Raw genomic sequence first — 10481 nt, 5'->3', positions numbered from 1 at the left:
TCCCATAAGATTAGTACCATATAGCCTAGGAGTGTAGTAGGCCATACCATCCAGGTTCTTGTAAGTATACGCTATGATCTCATAATGACGAAATTGTCTAATGACATTTCTCAGAATGTATCCCCGTTGTTCAGTGACGTGTGACTATAGTTTCCAAGGCAACTGAATTCTCCTCATTGGGGAGTAATGACATTGCCAAACAGCCCAGTCACCCTGACTCTGTCCCCCAGAACAAATCAGCACATTCTGGAGTTCCTCTCAGACCCACCAGCCCTCCTCTGACCCACTCATAGCCCCTCAGGCATTCCTGCCCAAACTGAAGTCCTCACTTGAGTCTTAGACCATGTTTCCCTCCCTAGAACACCCAATCCAAGATCTAACTTCCCAATTCTAGAATTCTAATTTCCTTCCAAATATTCTGCTGTGGTATAATATAGTATTAAAGAGGATTGCCCTGGACTCCCTAAGTTCAAATTCTGGCTCTGTCGCTTACTAGATGTCTAATCATGGTCAAGTTACTTATCCTCTGTACCTCAATTGTTCCATTTATAAAATGGGGACAAAACTTGTACCTATGACATAGAGTTTTGTGAAGATTAAATAAGAGCTTACAACTGTGGCTGGCAGAGAATTTAAGTGCTCAATAAATGGTAACTGTTACTATGATTTTTCCCACTTGGAAAATGCCCATTCTGGTAAATGCTAAGTGGGGAAACTTATTACAACTGTTACATAAAATATGAAGTTATTTGTATATTTCAATTATCAGTTTTAATTCCATATTTTCTCAAGCAGAGATGATTTTAAATTCTGTTTTGGGATTTTTCGTTTGTTTGGATTGCTTCCCGAAGATGATACAAATGATGCCAGAATACCCATTAATATCCATCCACTTTAAGTCTGATTGTCAACTTTCCTAAACATCTCCAAAAACCTAAAAATGTCAAGAAGAGGATGTGTGTGTGTGTGTGTATGTGTGTGTGCATGTGTCTGTGCCCACCCCTTGTATCTGTCAGAATTCCATATGAGAGCATCTAGATGAGAGAAACAGAGAGTAGGATTTACTCAAGAGGAGCAGAATTGGAATTGCTGAGATTCAAACCAAGAAAGTCCTGCTGTACGTGCTCTTGCCCGAACAGCTCCTCAACTGCCAGCTTATGTACAGTAAGAACTTGAAGCTACTGTCTGCTCTTATGTTTTTCTAAAGTAACTTCCATGTTTTTCATCATTATAAAAGTTATACTTGCTCACTGTAAAAAATAGTAAAAATATAAATAAAGGAAAAGGAGAAAATAATCATTTATAATTACAACTCTCAGAGTAACCCAGGTTTAACATATTTTTTATATTATCCAGTCTTTTTTGCGTACACTGGACATGTGAGAAATTGTCAAAGTGGACATTACGGCAAGAGGCAACTTTAGAGTTACAGAGAGATATTTCACAGTGATCAAAGGGTCAATCTACCAGAAAGACATCACGATTCTAAATCTGTATGCACTCAATAACACAGCTTCCAGATATGTAAAGCAGAATTAGACGAACAAAAAGAGAAACTTTGAAATACCTCAGTGGCTGGTTAGTTAAAAAAAAAAAAGACAAAAACTAGTAAGGATATCAGAGATCTAAACAACACAATTAAAAGTCTTGACTTAATTAACGTATATAGAACACTACATCCAGTAATGACAGAATATACATTCTCTACAAGTGTAGTGCAGAGCATGTCAAAACTAATCATAAAGAAACTTCAACAAATTTCCAAAAGGATTGGAATCATGAAGAGTATATTCTCTAACATGAAATTAAGACAAAAATTAACAATAAAAAGAACTAGATAATCTCAACTGCTTGGGAAGTAAGCCACATACTTCCAAATAAGAACAAACAAGAAATTCCAACAAAATTAGAAAATATTAACTAAATGATAACTTGTGTGATATTCTGAACATATCAAAACTTGTGTGATTTAACTAAAGCAGTGGTGGAAAGAAATATATAGCCATTTTTAACACATGTTTAATATATATGTTACGAAGAAAGACTAAAAGTCAATATTCTAAACTTCTATCTCAAAAAGCTAGGAAAACACACTAATCAACTGCAAATAAATGAGAAGGTGGGAAATAAAATAATAATGATAATAACAGAAATCCATGAAATAGAAAACAAACATGCAATAGAGAAAATCAACAGAAGTAAAATGAGTTCTTTGAAAAGATTAATAAAATAAATAAACCTCTAGAAAACTGAGAGGTGAAAATACAAATTACTAAAATCAAGAATGAAAAAGGGGACATCATTATAGACTCAATGGAAATCAAAATTTAAAATACATTATATATTATGAAATACTTTATACAAAAAATTTGACAATTTTGACACACGGAATAATCCTTTAAAAACATGTTACCCAAACTTAGAGAACTAAAAAATCTTCATTAAATTTTTTTAAATCTTCCAATAAAAAGCAATTGAGCCCAGATGTCTTTGTCTGTGAATTCTTCCAAATATTTAAGGAAGAATTAGCATCAATTCTGCACCAACTCTTCTAGAAAATAGAAAAGGACATTTTTATGAAGCTAGCTTAACCTTCATTCTAAAACCTGAAAGGACTTACAAACTACTTACTCTCATGAACATAGACCCAAAAATCCTAAACAAAATATTAGCAAGCAGAACCCAGTGATATATAAAAAGGTATTATATCACAAACAAGTATAGTTTATTCCAGGAATGCCAGGGTTTTTTACCATTTTAAAATTAATCCATGTAATTCATAATATTAACAGATTGAAACAAAAAAATTATGATCATCTTGATAAACATGGAAAAAGCATTTGGTGAAAATCCAAAGCTTGTTTGGGATAAAAACATCAGCAAACTGGGAATAAAAGGAACTATAATTTGATAAAGACTATCTATGGAAATCCTACATCAAACATAAAAATAAAAATTAGACTACTGAAAGCCTTCCTCCTCCAGTTAGGAGTGAAAAAAAGATGGTTCTTCTGAAGATCCTAACCAGTAAAATACAAGAAAATAAATAAAGGAAAGGTTTGTAAAGATAAACATACAACCATCATTATTGGTAGGTGACATGATTGTGCGTATATAAAATCCAGAAAGGAGGCCGGCCTGGTGGAGTAGCAGTTTAGTTCGTGCATTCTGCTTCAGTGGCCCAGAGTCACACTTTCCAATCTCCGGCACGGACCTACGCACTGCTCGTCAAGACACACAGTCGCAGCATCCCAGATACAAAATAGAGGAAGATTGGCACAGATGTTAGCTCAGGGACAATCTTCCTCAAGCAAAAAGAGGAAGACTGGCAACAGGTGTTAGCTCAGGGACACCCTTCCTCACCAAAATAAATAAATTAAATCCAAAAAGAATCTACAAACTGTTAGAACCATTAAGTAATTTAACAAAGTTACATATTTAAAAGTTAATGTACAAAAATCAATTGTATTTGTATATGTCATTGAAAAAAGGAAAATATATTTAGGCATAAAAATTTTTACAGTAGTACCGAAGACATATCAAATACTTAGAATCAATAGAAAAGGTGTACAAGACACCTATACTGAAAACTATGAAACGTACTGAGAGAAATTTTATAAGATCTAAGCCAATGGTAGGATATCTCATTGAAATGTGAGATATTAAATTGAATTGAATTGAACTGAATTATGAATTGAAATTGTGACTGTGACAACTGTCCCCCAAATTGGTCTATAGATGTAAGATAATTCCAATCTCATTTCCTGCAGGGATTGCGTGTGTGTGTGTGTAAATTGATAAGCTGATTCTAAAACTGATAGGAAAATATGAAAAATTGAGAACACCAAAATAATCTTGAAAAAGAAGAACAAAACTAGAGGACTTATACTAACAAATATCAAGATTTATTTTAAAGTTCTAGTAATTGGAAAAGTGTGGTATTAGTATAAGGAAAGTCAAATAGACAAATGAAACAGAATAGAATCCGGAAATATAGAAGGTTACCTAGTCAAAATAAAGATGACTCTGTACTGCAGTGCAGAAAGGGTGATGCTTTTTTTTTTTTTTTAAAAAAAGGGTGGTGGTCAATTGGATATCCATATTGGGAAAAAAATAAACCTTAACTACTATCTACTATGTTGTATTACACCAGGCAAAAAATCAGTTCCAGATCGATTATAGACCTAAATGCCAAACAATTTAGGTTTTAAAAGAAAATATTAAAAAATGTCATCATGAACATGACTAACAAAAATGTACAACTGAAATCTCACAAGGTTGTAATCTATCATAACATTAATAAAAAAAAAAAATGTCATCATGCTAGGCAAAGATTTCTTAAGTAGGACACAAGAAGCACTAGCCATAAAGGAAAAAACTGGTAAGTTGGACTAGTCGCAAGAACAATGGGCTATTGAGATCTGGAGTATTGGATCAGAGCGGAATGTTGATGGCTCCATCAGTGGCAGATTTACCAGGAAGTTAAGCTTTAGGACCCCTACTTCACACAGTCCACTTCCAACACTCTGGCAATCTAACACATGGTCATATATTTTTACAAACTGTACAAATCTTAGGCTTCATGAATCCTGTCCCTGACCCAGGGCATGCTGGCTGCAGTCCCTTTTCCTGTCCCACGGCATTCTGTCCTGCAGAGCCAGACCCAGACTCTGTTCACCCAGAGCTCCTGGAAGCCGCTGCCAATCAAGCAGAGTGGGCAAAGCTGAAATCTATTTGCCATCCTTGAGATTCCTTTTGCCTGCAGATGGAATTGATGCAGAGAATGGGGACTTCCAGTAGGTATGGGTTAAGTGGAAAGAAGAGAACTGTGGCAGGGGAAAGATGATGAGGCAGAGGGGGTGACCAAATACAGATGTAGGTGGTCTCTCCTTGACCAAACTTTGGTCAGGCCCCTCAGAGCTGTCTTCTGGACTAGCTCCCAACCATTGAACTTCTGTGTCCATCTTTGCATCACCCAGTTTTAGCAAAACTCCTGCTACAGTTTAGCAAGAATCTCCACCCTCAATACCTAATCAAATTTCTCATTCCCCACCCTCGGTATATGATCACACTGGCCTGCCTTCAGCAAGAATCTTATCAAGTTGATTTAACCAGAATCCCTCCTTACTCATGATGTTTCATCTTAGTGATTTTCCATCCACTGACCCCCATCCAGCTCCTTGGCTACAGATCCTCAGTTGTCCCTGCTGTACTCAGAATTGAGCCCAGATCTATACTGAAGTCTCTTTTCCACTATTGCAATTGTTCAGGGGGGGTTTTAAAATAAAATTTATCTTAACTGTTATAAGTAGTGTCCAGCTCTGGTTCCGTTTGACAGGAGTTAAAGAACCTGACACCCACCAGTATTCTAGAAATGCTTGGTTGGTTTGGCTGTGACAAAACAGACTCATATATGGCTCTGAGCACCATCTATACCTAACTACCATTGGGCACAATAACAATCACATATATTATTGTTAAATGTGTATCCAATCAATTTTGATGACAACCCTAAATTCAGTTGAGGTGTGAGGCCTTGTCACAGTCTTACTCTCTCAGTCTGCTAATCCAGCTTTACTTTAAAAACTCAGAGGATGTTGCTTTCAAGCTACAGTAAGTAAGCTGTGTTACTACAGTGTCATAGTTCCCAGGCAGGGCTGGAAGTGATTCATTTTCTTGTTAACTTGTACTATATATACTCCAGAAAAATGAGTTGGCATTTCTAAGAATACCTGATAGAAAAGAACAGAAGTTCTCCTTTCTCTTCCTGTCCTCTGAAACTAAGTCACAGACAGTGCCATGCGTAAGGAGCTAAAATATGCACTGCTCCTCAGAACCAGCTAGTACAACAGGGCTTTTTTCCTCTGGTATCAGTTTCCCTAACTCTGAAGAAATTTTCTCTACAAAGATATAACAGTGGTTAGATATCCTTCATGATGCAAACCAATAAAGAACTATTAAGCACCTAAAACAAATACATGTTCATTTCTTCTTTTCCCTGAAGCTTGTTTTTTGATCTTTTGATGGAAAATTTGGGCTAGATAAAAAGGAAGCACAGAACTATAAGTCATCGCCCACAAGATATTTTATTCTCTCACCTCACAGCTCTGGATACACCTGAAAAAGATGAAGAGGAATAGATGAAAGAGTGACTATGTATTTTAAAAATTCATACATTTAAGTAATCTGAGATGAATAAAAAGTCACACAGGTTAAAACATAACTTATGTCTGAAGGTGTTTCCTTTGTGGAAATTGGAACTATGGAAGAATCAATGGTAAGGCTTCAGGGGCTGAGGTTGGTTGACTTACAGGAGTGTCTTGAGGACAGCTGTGTAATTGGGGTGAAACTGAGTATACTGGCCAGGTAAGAACAGTATGATTTGTTTCAACTTCTCTGGACGCTTCTCTCTAGAATAGAGGAAAGAAATAAGAAGTATAGAGGAAACAACAGAACAACAAAAATAGATTTCATAGAATATATTCACTTAAGCCCATGTAACTTACAAGAAATACATCCCTTCTTCCTGGAAGTTTCTCTTAGAAATTATTTATTTATTTATTTATTTGTGTGTGTGTGTGTGTGTGTGTGTGTGTGTGTGTGAGGAAGATTGGCCCTGACTTAACATCTTTTGCCAATCTTCCTCTTTTTGCTTCCGGAAGATTGTCCTTGAGCTAACATCCTTGCCAATCTTCCTCCATTTTGTATATGGAACGCTGCCATAGCATGGCTTGATGAGCAGTATGTAAGTCTGCGCCCAGGATCCGAACCTGTGAACCCCGGGCCACTGAAGTGGAGCACACAAACTTAACCACTATGCCACCAGGCCAACCCCAGAAATTTATTTTTAATATATTCAAGCAAGCTTGACTGTTTTCTCAACCAAAAGAAGATTAGAAGAAGCTAAGGAGAGGGCCAGGATGGGAGGGACACTGCTAAGAGGAGACACAATAATCATCTTAAAAAGGGAGAGCTAATAACCCAACATGGAGAGAAGAGATAGAGAAACAAACACACAAACTGAAAAAAAAGAAAAGCTCAAATCCACAGTAGTCCAGGTCATTTGGTGTGAGGAAAAGAACACAATAGCTTCTGAGCTGTGTCAAAGCAGAAGGCAACCACTGACAATAATAACGATGACCTTAAATCCACAAGACGTCAATACGTGTTGCTAAAGCAAAGTGTTCCATGGTAAAGTAAAATACTGAATCAAACTAGAATAAACTGGTTTCTTTATAACTTCTCATAGCCCTTAAGATGCTTAAGCGCATCATGACTTTCTAAGAGGGAAATATGTCATGCTGTGTTTTCTAAACTTTTTCTGACCACAAAACTTTTGTCTTATTTATTTTTCTTTTGAGAACACCTCATAGGATCAGGTTAACTAGGAACAAACCCGGGGAAACATTGCACTAAGTTTTCAAGAAAAGATTGCATCCTATGTATCAGTCAGGAACAGGAATCATAAATTTTAAGATTTCCATCCGTATCAACATAGTTGGCTGTATACTAAATATTTGTGCTCTTCTTTTCCATGGTGCAGAGATGTCACTGAGAAGTGGCTGTCCAGCCAAGGACTAAATTTCTGACCCACCGGTGTAGTTGGATGCAGCCTGGTAATTAAATCCTAGCCAAAAGAAGGCGAGCGGAAGTGATGTTCACCAGTTTGAGGCCCCCAGTCACAATCCTTCATGTTCTTTACTCCTCTGCTACCTGAATGCTGACATTCAGGGTGACCTTGGAAACCTAGTGTTGAAGATGGCAGAACTTCCATCAGATTGATGTCCTCTACCCCCCCATCCCCCAATACGCGCGCGCGCGCGCACACACACACACACACACACACACACACACGTTACCACCATTTCCACTTGATCTACAACTGCACTAGATTGTTGTGTAAGCATAAAATAAACTCCTATTATGTTAAGTCCTAAAATGGCTCAAGTAAAATGAGGTCGGTGTTTTAAATAGCAAATTCCAGTTAGATCCATCCCTTAGGTTGTGCAATGGACACAGCTGCCCTGGGCCCCATGATAGTGCTGTATCTTACTCTTCTATTTTGGAACATTATTAAAATTCAACTTTAAAATTTCTGTCTTGAATAAAGATAACCCAAGGGGCCTATGAAAGATGCTGACAGAGTTACTCAAGTGCGACTGATTATCTTAGGAACCTATACTGACTGCGCTGCCCAAGGCCCTTCCCCTATAAGCAAGTCCCTGACTTTAGTTATTTGGAAAACCCATCTCATTCTCTGGAGGTGCCAGATAAATTAACTTTTTAGCAGATATGCCTATTAATTTTGTATTTGTGCAGATTCCTTGATCTCCAGGAATCCTGCTTGAGCAACACTTAATTCAGCCAATGTTCATTGAGCAACCACTATGTGTCAAGTGCTGGCAGATGAGAGAGGTTTTGCTCCAGGATAGCAATAATCAAACACCAAATAAGACAAGGGACTTGAAAGCCCTGTTCCCAGGCTAAGCTGGGAAGAAGGCCACATTCATCATTAGCACACAGCACCTTTATCCTGCCCTGTGGCTAGCTCTCCACAAACGAAAGCATAGCCTTTCAAAAAAGTGCCCAGGGCCAGCCTGGCGCTGCAGCGGTTAAGTGTGCACATTCTGCTTCAGTGCCCTGGGGTTCGCTGGTTCAGATCCCGGGTGTGGACACGGCACCGCTTGTCAAGCCATGCTGTGGTAGGCATCCCACATATAAAGTACAGGAAGATGGGCACGGATGTTAGCTCAGGGCCAGCCTTCCTCAGCAAAAAAAGAGGAGGATTGGCAGCAGATGTTAGCTCAGGGCTAATCTTCCTCAAAAAAAACAGTGTCCAATGCTTTAGATCAGTGGTTCTCAAAGCACGGTCCACAAACCAGCAGCATCAAGATCACCTGAGAATCTGTTAGAAATGAAAGTTCTCAGGCCCCATCCCAGGCCTGCTGAAACAGAAGCTCTGGGGTGGAGGTCTCAGTGACCTGCGTTTTACCAAGTCCTCCAGGTGATTCCATTGCTTGCTAAAGTTTGAGAATCACTGCTCCATACTACCCACACTCTCTCTTCCCTTCCTTGGAACGTAATCTTCCTCCAATTCCATGTGGACTCTTCTCTCTGCTAAGACAACCAAACGAATGCTCGTGTTAATTGATGATAATAGTTAAAATGTTGGCTCTTTCTCAGTTAATAGGTATTTTGAAGGTCAGTCTTTTAACACATAGGTGAGAATTTCTGCCTGGGCCTTGTGGTGGAGATTCACCTTTGTCTCTGAAGTGGGAACATTAAGGCCATCATTCCTGCCTGTTGGCTCTCTTTCAGCCCCAGACAAGGCCTGCACTTTTGCGGACTACAGGCCCTTTTGCATGGGAGGCAGAGTTGCAGCCTGATGCATCCCCACAGTTGCAGAGGTAATCACCTGGACTGCAGGTAGTAGAGCCCGAGGAAGCGGGGGTCTGTGGGGCTGTGTGCAGGCTGAGCCTGCTTCTCACATAGCAGACGAGAAATAGTTTTCATACAATAGCCACTTTCCTAATGACCAGCGATGCTCAAATTTGAACCAAGATGATAATATTAATAACAATAATAGTAAAAATATCTAGCATTTGTTGAGAGCTTTCTGCACACCAAATACTGTGCTAAATGGACCGTTACTCAATTTAATCCTCACAACAAGCTTATGAAACAGGTGCTTTCACGTTGTCCCATTTTACTAAAGAGGAAACTGAGAATTAGTGAGAACTATTACTTGGAATCGTCCCTCCCTCTTTGATGTATAAAGCGTCCTTTCTGGCATAGTATTCAGTGTGGGTAATTCTGGCTGGCACGGGGAGACAGAGTAGTAGATGAGAAATCTCAGCAGAGTGAAGCTCCAAACACACTTTTCAGATCTGTCTCCTGGAGTACACGCCAGCCCAGGCCCTCTCCTGACTTTTGCAAGGCTTGAAGTGGCATACAGTACAAATAGAGGCCCACTTACCATATGTCCAAATATTTTAAAGTTATAAATCAAACTAGCAAACTGTGAAATAAAGTATCCACTTACTTTTGCAAATATAGGTTCATAACAACTTGGAAGGCCAGGTTCAAATTTAGACTCTTAGACTCCACAACATTCTGCATTAGAACTTGATTGTGGAAGGTGACATTGTTCCCAGCCATCTCCCTTCTCTTCCCACCCTTGGTTCCAGAGCACACCAGAAGAGGCTTCACGTGTGGGTACAGTAGTATGCACATCCAAGCTCTGTCCCCAACCTCCGCAAACAGCTGCCTGTTGGCCATCCCCAGGCCTATGTGTAAGGGGGTCCACTCTCAGGAGGACAAGCTGCAATAGAAACGCATACAGGCCCGTAGCAAGATGTATAGGGGTGAACCATGATTCTGGGTGAGAATATCCCCATGGCCCTGTGGGAAGGGGCACAGCTAGAGGAGAATCATATTGGGGCCTCTAAAGCATAGGTGCCAAGTCAAGGGCCTTTCTTGCC

General features: G+C 39.0%; 1 long non-coding RNA gene across 1 annotated transcript; it reads right to left on the bottom strand.

The window, feature by feature from the left end:
• Window positions 1-6067: 6067 nt before the first annotated feature.
• LOC139076382 (uncharacterized) lies at window positions 6068-10094 on the bottom strand. Its single transcript, XR_011527947.1, has 4 exons — window positions 10043-10094; window positions 9056-9117; window positions 6312-6410; window positions 6068-6117 (listed from the first exon to the last, which is right to left on the bottom strand). It is a non-coding gene; the product is annotated as an uncharacterized lncRNA (long non-coding RNA).
• Between the last annotated feature and the right edge of the window lie 387 nt (window positions 10095-10481).

Source organism: Equus przewalskii, chromosome 16, assembly GCF_037783145.1.
Source record: "Equus przewalskii isolate Varuska chromosome 16, EquPr2, whole genome shotgun sequence".
In the NCBI taxonomy this organism is placed as follows: domain Eukaryota; kingdom Metazoa; phylum Chordata; class Mammalia; order Perissodactyla; family Equidae; genus Equus; species Equus przewalskii.
The sequence above is the reverse complement of the archived record's forward strand: the minus strand, read 5'-3'. Positions and strand labels throughout refer to the sequence as shown.